The sequence below is a fragment of the Pseudorca crassidens genome, chromosome 14 (assembly GCF_039906515.1).
Source record: "Pseudorca crassidens isolate mPseCra1 chromosome 14, mPseCra1.hap1, whole genome shotgun sequence".
NCBI classification, from domain to species: Eukaryota; Metazoa; Chordata; class Mammalia; order Artiodactyla; family Delphinidae; genus Pseudorca; species Pseudorca crassidens.
In genome coordinates this window covers 68,233,849-68,243,913 of record NC_090309.1, presented here as the reverse complement: position 1 = coordinate 68,243,913, position 10,065 = coordinate 68,233,849, and the positions used below count along the sequence as shown (strand labels likewise).

The window sequence follows — 10,065 nt, the reverse complement described above, 5'->3', positions numbered from 1 at the left end:
AGGGGTTAGAGGGACCATTAGGTTCCCTGGGACAATGCCCTCCGGCATTCCCTATTTCTTATTGCTACTCGCCCCTACGCCCCCTCGCTCTGTGGGTCCCTCCTCTCCTGGAGGCGGGCCGGAAATGAGCGTGGTCACTTTAAGGGAGCCCTCAGTGTCGCGCGCCCGGGGAGCCCCAGGCGGGGGAAGCAGGGGCGGGGCTCCGGGGACCTGGGCTTCTCACGCAGCCGGGGACGCCGCTGCCTCAAGGCGCTCGCAGCCAATCAGGATGGAGCCTGCCGGGACGCATTACAAGGGCGACTGGCCGAAGCCTCCCGCTTCGGGATGAATTAGTGGCGGGTTCTGCACGGAGGTTGTGACCCCCAGGGATTCTCCAGTTCGCCCACGCGCTCCCCACGGTGTCGCGCGTGGTCGTCTGCTAGTCACAGGTGAGAAGCTGGAACCGTCAGGTGGGGTTTACGGCACGGGGAAAATGGCGGCGGCGGCCGGGGAATCCTGGGTCGGCGGAGGGGGAGCAGCCCCATGGGCTTTTCCACCCGAGCCGCGGGCCTCCCTGGGCTGCGGCCCCCTGTAACGGTTACTTGACGGGGAATTGGGGTCACCACGCGGGTGGCGGCGCCGTCGGCTCAGGTGAGAGGAGGCGCGAGGAAGCGACTCCCGGAGGCTAGCGGAGGCGTCGGGGGCCGCGGGGCGGCTCGGGCCGGGTCGACGTGGCCGGGGCCGCGGGGCGGCTCGGGCCGGGTCGACGTGGCCGCGGGAGGAGGAGGGCCAGGTATCTGATAGGTGTTTACGGAAGAGCACCAAGACCTTCCTGCTCCAGATTGGGGAGGGTCCGGGAGCTGCACCGCTGCGAACACAGCCCAGGCTCTGCCGCTGTTAAATCAGATGTGCCAAAGGTCCCAAGTGGCCGCCACGTGCGAGGCTTGGACATGAGCTGTGGAGGGAAAGGGCTGGATCTGGCTTATTTGTGTATGCTCCGGGCGCCTGCCTGTAGGTGCCAGAGTGGCAGTGCCACAAAAGGAAAGGTAGGCCCTTGCCAGGGGCTGATGTCAAGTCTGATCGTCAAGGTGAATCTGAGCTCCTAGTTGTCCATTTGAAGAGAAGAAATAAAAAGTTCGGGAGCTTAGCTGTTGGGAGAGACGTTTTGCTTCTTGGTATTTCCTTGGTTCCGGTGGGTTCCCCGGCAGCATTGCCTCTGCCTTCGAAGTTCATGAACTCTATTCCATGTGCACTTGGCTGCATGTTAAGACTGCGGATTGACTTTCAGCTGAAGCCCAGGAATGTAATGAAGATAAGTATAGGTGAAGGCGTTAACAGTAATGCAATTTTGTCCATTCATGTAGGTCCCTTATTTGAGCAAAGACCTGTCATGAAGTATAACTAGTTGGGTTAATTTTGTGGAGTGCCTTGTTCTGTTACTGAGAAAGCACAGTGGCACTGCTTGTTTGTTATCAGTAGTTGTCTTTGGACTGCCTGCTATGCATCAGGCACTGTGAAAATGAGGCTTCTCTTACCTATTAATTTGAGCAAATGGTGGTCCGTTTCTTCCCACCAGGTGCTTAGTCTGGCTGTTGCTGATAACCAAGGGTAAACAGTGGGGAAAACCCAAAAGAATCTTTCTTCCACACTGCATCTGTGGAGAGTCAGTTTAGTCTGGGGCTGGGGTTAGGTGTAGTTTCTGGTTCTTACTCTGCCACTTAAAATATCTTAGGGAAATCATGACCTCTCTATCAGTACTTTGTCTCGGAAATGGACAAAGTGATTCTCCAAGCAATCTCACTGTGCTGTTTTGAAGAAAAAAAAAAAGTGTATGTAAAAGGGCTTAAAAAAGTTAAAAGCACTGCGTTGACAGTTGACATTTATTACTATGCATTTGCTCCTCAGGCACTGTTCCAAGAGCCTTTAAAGGCTCACTCACCCAGCAACATTGTGTATCATCTTTGTTTTACACGAGGAAGCTGAGGCACATTGAACTTTTAAGTAATTTTCCCCAAATTGCAAGACTAGCATTATGATGCCAGACTGTGTTCTTAACCACCGTGCATACCATCTTCCTGTATCATGCAGATGTGTTATGTGTCAAGGTGATATATATGAACAGACTTTCAATGAAATAATTTTGTTTGTGGTCTTTTAGTTGTATAAATAATAACTGTGATTCATTCCCTTGGCATCCAGTAGTGATTTATATGGTGATGACTCCAGTTACTTTGGTTAAGTGGTATATTCATCCCACCTTTGGTGCCCATTATTATTATTTTTTTTGTTATTTTTGTTTGTTTTTTTGCGGCCTCTCACTGTTGTGGCCTCTCCCGCTGCAGAGCACAGGCTCCGGACGCGCAGGCTCAGCGGCCGTGGCTCACGGGTCCAGCTGCTCCGCGGCATGTGGGATCTTCCCGGACCGGGGAACGAACCCGTGTCCCCTGCATCGGCAGGCGGACTCTCAACCACTGCGCCGCCAGGGAAGCCCGATGCCCGTTATTTTTAAAAGTATTTTTTTAAATTAATTTATTTAATTTATTTTTGGCTGCGTTGGGTCTGTTGCTGCACGCGGGCTTTCTCTAGTTGCGGTGAGCTGGGGCTACTCTTCGTTGCGGTGTGCGGGCTTCTCATTGTGGTGGCTTCTCTTGTTGTGGGCATGGGCTCTAGGCGCACGGGCTTCAGTAGTTGTGGCATGTGGGCTCTAGAGTGCAGGCTCAGTAGTTGTGGCTCACGGGCTTAGTTGCTCCGCGGCATGTGGGATCTTCCCGGACCAGGGATTGAACCCGTGTCCCCTGCATTGGCAGGTGGATTCTTAACCACTGTGCCACCAGGGAAGTCCCTAAAAGTATTTTAAAGCAAAGAGTCGTTACTAATTTCTAACAGGAAGCACAAATCTATGATTGAGGAAGGTTTTAGTTTTTTATTAAACTCTTTAAAAGAATACTTTGCTGGGTGACTTTTAAAAGACAACTTGTGTTAGGTTCATTGCTTTGACATATTTGTACTAATTTTTCTAGTGTCTATTTATAGAAAGAAGGTGACATGAATAAAAGTGGCTGGGACATTCATTCTTTCATTGAACCTTCATGGAATTGCCCTGCCAAGTCCTTGGGATGTAAAGATTAATTCCTAATCCTGAGTGAGAAAAACAAATAAGTGATTCACTAATACAGGTGATAAGGACTCAAGTATAGTTGTGGTGGGTACAGAGAGCTGCAGGAACACATACTAGGGCACAGTTGCTTCTGCTGGGGTCGTCCTGTGCAAGAAGGGAAGGAGCTGATTGCAGGATAAAGGGAGAAGGGACTTATAGCCAAAGGAGGAAGCAGTGCAAAATTAGGATGAGAAAGAGGGCATGGGTGCCCAGGTGTCAGGCCAAAATTTTGCAGGAGTTGCTAAGAAAGAAGCCAGGAAAGGTTAGGGCCAGATTGTGAATTCTTAACTAAGAGAGTGACTTTATCCTGTGGGCAGTGGGACCTATAGAAGGATCTTAATCAGATGAGTAACATGATCAACTTTATGCTCTGGAGAGGGGACTTTGGTGGTGACAGGGTCAAAGACAAAATGTAAGGAAGAGACCAGTCAAGGGCAGTTCCCATACTCCAGACCAGAGATGGTGAGGGAGTGAAGCAGGGCATTAACTGTGACAGCAAAGTTCAGAGGCCACCACACATTTGGAAGGCAGAATGGAAGATTGGCTGGGTGTGAAGAATAAGTGGATGGGGGAGGGGAGCACCTGCTGAGCTAGTAAAGAGAAGACTAAGCTGTTACATTTGTTCGTTTTGGTTTTTTGGTAACTGTGGTTGGAGAAAGGAGATTCTGTTAATTAATTTAGGAAAGAGGACAGAGCAAGGAGTTCTTTGTTGCTGGTTTTCTGGAGAATTGTAAACCCTCTGAGGTTGTTGGTTCAAATAAGGTGTAATAGAACCTGGCTTAACAGAAGCCTCTAGGCTTTTGATTTCTGAGACTACAGAACACTTAATTATATCATCAAAGTCAGTAGGGTCTAGTATAAAGCGGCCCATTGGAGGAAAGCCCCTCAAAGGGAGTGGGAAGAATCATCTAAGGTATGTTTGGGGTAAAATGTTAGAATAACAGGTGTTAGAGGGTTTTCCTCACTTTTTTAACAGTATGCTTTTAATGTATTTGTACAGAAGTCATTATAATATGGAAGTAGTCACAGATGAATCCTCTAGTTGTAAAACTGATTTCCTCTCAGACGTTCATAACACTAAAGTTGTCTATCACCAACAACATAACATGAATGCATTTCAAATCGACTGCAAGGTGAAACTGTAAACCTTACAAAGATGCAGGAATTCATGAATTCAGAGCAAGGTCAGAACCATTCAAACCATAAGCGCAAATCAAAGAACTACTGAGTAGAGTAGGCACAGATTTCTTAAAAAAGACTTAAAGCAATGATTGTAACAATGATTGATAAATTTGACTTCGTTAAAATTGAGAATTTCTCTCCACCTAAAGACACCATGAAGAGAATGAAGGGCAAAATACAGACTGGAAGAAGAAATTCTCAATTCATCTCTCTGACCAAGGACTCACATCCAGAGTGTATGTGTATTGTGTAAAATTAATAAGAAAAAGACAATTTAATTTAAAAATGCACAAAAGTTTTGAATAGGCACTTTCTGAAAGAGGATCTCTGTGTGGCCATTTCGTGTATAGAAAGGTGTTCAATGTTATTAGTCAATGGAGAGTCACAGGCTTTCGAGCGCAGGCTCAGTAGTTGTGGCACACGGGCTTAGTTGCTCCACGGCATGTGGGATCTTCCCAGGCCAGGGATCAAACCCATGTCCCCTGCATTGGCATGGCAGGCGGATTCTTAACCACTGTGCCACCAGGGAAGCCCTGTGGTAAGTTTTGAAAACAGGAAGTATGAGTCCTCCTACTTTGTTCTTCTTTTTCAAAATTGGGTTGTCTATTCTGGATCCCTTGTAAGTCTTTATGAATTTTAGAATCAGCTTGTAAGTTTCAAGAAAGAAGTCAGCTGTGGATCTGGTAGTCAGTGATTTTTAATACTATATTCATTGAATTGTACAACCATTACCACAATTAATTTTAGAACATTTTTATCACCTCAAAAAGAAACCCTGTATCCATTAACAGTGACACCTCATGTCCCCTCATCCTCCCACCTTTCACGTAGGCAAGTACTAATCTACTTTCTGCCTGTTCTGGACATTTCCTTTAAGTAGAATCATATAATATGTGGTCTTTTGTGACTGGCGTCTTTCACTTAGCATAACGTTTTAAGTGTTCATCCCTGTTGCAGCATGTAACAGTACTTAATTCCTTTTTATGGCCGAATAATACTCCATTGTGTGGATATGCCACATTTTATTTATCTACTCATCAGTTGATGGACATTCATGTACAAGTTTTTTGTGCAGATGTATGTTGTAATTTTTTTTTTTTTTTTGGTATATAACTAGGAGTTGAATTTCTGGGTAATACGGTATAATTTTTTGAGGAACCATCAGACTTTTCCAGGCTGTACCATTTTACAATCTCATCGCAGCATATGGGGGTTCCCATATTTCTCCATCTTCCCCCAACACTTGTTATTATCTCTTTGATTATAGCCATTCTAGAGAAGTTATAATAAAACATTCTCCTGAGTGTGAGTTGATATTGTGGTTTTGATTTGCATTTCCCTGATGGCAGATGATGTCAAGCATCTTTTCATGTGGTTATCAGGCATTAGTATATTTTCTTTGGAGAAATGTCTATTCAGATCCATTGTCCATTTTTTAATGGGTTATTTGCCTTTTTACTACTGAGTTATAGAAGTTCTGTATATATTCTTCTTATAAGCCCCTTATCATATATATGATTTGCAGAAGTTTTCTTCTATTCCGTAGGTTGTCTTTTCCATTGACATGCAGTTTGCAGTTGCTTTTTTTCTTTGGTGTATTTATCTTGTATCTGCACCCTTACTGAACTCACATATTAGGAGGGTCTAGGAGGTTTTTGGATAGATTTCTTGGGATTGTCTATGGAAACCATCATGTCATTTGCAAATAGGGACAGGTTTATTTCTTCTTTCTGTATGGCTTTTATTTCCTTTTCTTGCCTTCTTGCATTGACTAGAATTTTCAGTACTGTGTTGTATAAGAGTGGTGAGAGTGGACATTGTTGTTCTCAATAATAGGGGCAATGCATTGTTCATTTTTTCTTTTAGCATTAGGTGTAATGATGTTTGCTGTATGTTTTTTTATAGTTGCTTGTTATCTAATTGAGGAAGTTCCCCTGTATTCCTTTTTTTTTTTCTGAGAGTTTTACTCATAAACAGGATTGTTTTTTATCAGATAATTTTTTCTGTATAGATTGGTATGATCCTGTGAATATGTATTTTATCAGTTTGTTAATATTGTGGGTTACATTGATTCTTGAATATTCAACTAAGGATTTTTGTGCCTACATTCATGTATTGGTCTATAGTTTTTTTCTTTTGTACTGTCTTTTCCTGGTTTTTTTTTTTTTGGTGGTACGCGGGCCTCTCACTGTTGCGGCTGCTCCCGTTGCGGAGCACAGGCTCCGGACGCGCAGGCTCAGCGGCCATGGCTCACGGGCCCAGCTGCTCCGCGGCATGTGGGATCTTCCCAGACCGGGGCACGAACCCGTGTCCCCTGCATCGGCAGGCAGACTCTCAACCACTGCGCCACCAGGGAAGCCCTCCTGGGTTTTGCATCAGGGAAGTACTAGCTTCATAAAGTAAATTGGGAAGTGCTCCTTATTCTTGTGTTTACCAGAATAGATTGTGTTAATTTTTCTTTAAACATTTGGCAGAATTCTCTCATCAAACAATCTTAGCCAGGAGATTTCTTTTTCATGAGGTTTTAAATTACGAGTTTAATTTCCTTAATAGTCACAGGGCTATTCAGATTATCTATTTCATCTTGGGTGAGTTGTGTGCTTTCGAGGAATTGGTCCATTGACACACGAAGTAGGGCTCCTCACTGCTGCTGGGCAGGAGTGGAAGTTTCAGCTCCTCTCTAGGCCTTCACTGATACTACTATGCCTTCTTGCTGTTCTCCACATGGCCTGTACTGACACCACTGGGAGGGGATGGCCTTCTTACCCCTGGAGGGCAGAGAAAGTCCTGACTCTCTACTAGGCCTTGTCTCATACCATCCTGGTGGACATGAGAAGGGGAGCCTCCTTACTGTCATGGCAGTAGAAGTCCAGGCTCTCCAGGTGGTCTTCATAGACACTGAGGCAGGGCAAGGGGGAGTCTTACACCTACCTGGCAAGGGAAGAAGTTCTGCCTTTGATATCATCCCTGCAGGAGTGAGGGTGGGGGGTAAGGGGAGGGAGTAAGGGGGGTAACCTGTAATGTTGAGGCACAACAGTACAGCCTGGTGAGAGGGAAAGTTCAGGCTCCCTACTTGGCTTACGTTGTTGTGGGTGGGGATGAGCCACAGTTTTTCCTGTGGTTTTTGGCTGGAGTGCCAGTGGTTATTGTCTGCAAGTCTTCTGTTTTGCTCTGCTGCTCTTTTCTTGGTTTTCTGGAAGAGCAGGAACTTTTTTGTCAGCCCCCATTGGTATTTCTGGATTACTGGCTGCTTCAGCTTTGTGTCCACGTGATATATATGAGGCAAAAGGAAAACCCAGAGAACTCACTACCATGTTGTTCGACGGGTCCCAAGGTGCCTCCCTAGCTGGTGTGCCTTCTCTCCATGCTCAGAGTCTTTTTTTTTTTTAATTATTTATTTGGCTGCTCGGGTCTTAGTTGTGGCATGCGGGATCCTTGATCTTCGTTGCGGCAGGCAGGTTTTTCAGTTGTGGCATGTGGGATCTTTAGTTGCAGCATGTGAACTCGTTGTTGCGGCATGCATGTGGGATCTAGTTCCCTGACCAGGAATCGAACCCGGGCCCCGTACATTGGGAGTGCGGAGCCTTAGCCCCTGGACCGCCGGGGAAGTCCCACCTTCAGAGTCTTTTGTTTGTTTCATATATGATGTCCAGGGTTTTTAGTTGCACTTAGCTGGAGCAGTAGGAGCAGTACATCTACTTGATTTTACTGGAGTGGTAGTTGGACTGGGATTGATTTTGTTTATGGAAGAAAACATAGGGTGGAAATTAAGATGCATATATTGGCCAGTTAGACACTTAAGTTAATTTTGGGTCAGTTACTTGGAAGTGACAATTTAACTATGTCTTTTTTCCTTCAGAGAGTAATTCTCCTTGTCATTGTTCAGTAAAACCAAACCCTCGTTAGTTTTAGATCTCTTAAGAAGCTAGACAATCCAATGAATTAATTTATTTCTGCATTTATATATAAATGCATAATAATTCTAAATTTCTGGTTTAGTATGTGAAGAAAACAATTTATTGTAGTGAAAGATTAGTTTTATGGAGGGGACTAACTCAGTTTTTCTAATGGTTGTCAGAGATCTTGAAGCTGTGGATTTTTTTCTAAAAGAAGAAAAAGGCAATGTGCATGGTGGTTAAGAACTATGTAAGGAAAATTTGTGAAAGTCTTGAAATGTACAAAAGGGATTCCGGGGTGTTTTCATTGGAAACTAGGTGGTCTAAAGCACATTTCCTGGAGATCTAATCTATGGGATCTACAGCTTTTATTATTTTTTGATTTATTTTATAATGTTGTAAGTTGTGAATAACTCACAGCAGTGCAAATTGCTCTTGTCCTTAGACATGCAAATGAATTTTGTTGGTTGGAGGTACTGTTGATTTCTTTTCCTCTTTTGTGGGGGAAGCAGGTTTTGGATCTATTAAGCAAATCCATTTCACCATTCCTGATGCCTGTATGTTTGTGTTCTTTGGATCCACTTTTGAACCAGATGAAACATCTTATTTATTCCATAATTAATTAATGAGTTACATAAAATCATAGACAGGCGTTCATTTTATATTTGTATGGGAGACACAGTGTTACCTTTTTGTTTGTTTGAATTATCCTTTTAACAGCTTGAACTGTGATGTGCTTGAATCCCACTGTAGCACTTACTGTCATTGTGATTTTCTGTAATACTTACTGCAGCTAGGTGGGTTCTGGTTTTCTCATCCTTGTTTTATAGATAAAGAAAAGGAAGCTTTTAAGAAGTCGTATAACTTGCCAAGAGCTGGAGGTGTTAGAGAACCCAGTGCTTTCTGACTTTTAACCCTTTATGCTCAGCCGACTTCCTTCCTTGCTTGAAATGTTACTGTCTCCCTCAAATCTGGCAACTGTGGACTAAGGAGTACTTTTGCTAGAATACACTTCTATCACATCATTTTTGAGCTTAAGAACTTTCAGCTCTAGATGATTGCAGGATAAAACCCACACTTCTTAGGCAGCCATTCAAGGCTCACCACAGTCCTTCAAGCCTAAACTAACAATAATACTGTCCCAAACTTTATATAGAAGCAAAGCAAACAAACACCTATTGTGTTTCTTGGATGGGCCACCACTCATTGTGTATCTCCAGCGAACTGCACTGGAGATGGAAGACATACCTTCCAGTTCCTTATAAACTATAACTGGGAAGTCAGAATATATTAAAAGACTGTCAGTATAAAAATAGCACATGCTGATCAATGAGCAGTACAGATATTGAAATGCTTTTGGAGTTCAAAAAAGCAGAAGCTTCATGGAGCAGATGTATTTGGAGCTTGGTCTTACCAAGATGGTAGGATTTTGATAATTGTCACATCTGGGGAGAGGACGCTTGTAGTGAGGAAGCTCATGAGTGAAAGGAATGGAGGAGGTTGTTGGACATGTATGGAAAGGTGGTGTTGATGGCAGTGAATAGTTTATGTGGAGGGAACCTTTTCTGAAGGCCAGGGTCTATTCCCTGTCTCAAAACATGTCTTCAAAAGCTGCAGCATGTTTTAACTAACTGAATTTGTGCAAGGTCTCTGTTCTTTGAAACTAGAGTTGTTTGAAATGACCCCAAAACTATTTTAGGACCTACCTAGGTGATAAGGTTGGGTGATCATGTTGGTTAACATTACTTTTAGTAATGCAACATCAGAATAAATACAGTATTTCAAGTAACCAGTCTGAAGGAGATAGCATTCTTTATATTGGGCAAGTTTTGGTAAATATGTATTTTTAAA

At 43.9% G+C, this 10,065-nt stretch overlaps 1 protein-coding gene across 5 annotated transcripts in view; it reads left to right on the top strand.

Moving 5' to 3' along the window:
• Positions 1 to 216: 216 nt before the first annotated feature.
• LCLAT1 (lysocardiolipin acyltransferase 1) overlaps positions 217 to 10,065 on the top strand; it is a 193,002-nt gene continuing 183,153 nt past the window's right edge. Inside the window, exon 1 of one of the 5 annotated variants that reach the window (XM_067703344.1) lies at positions 217 to 428. The gene's annotated coding sequence lies outside the window, so the exon portion shown is untranslated. Of the gene's footprint in view, positions 429 to 487; positions 631 to 10,065 lie in introns of those variants that run through there. The other 4 variants (XM_067703341.1, XM_067703340.1, XM_067703343.1 and 1 more) reach the window with 4 other exon arrangements.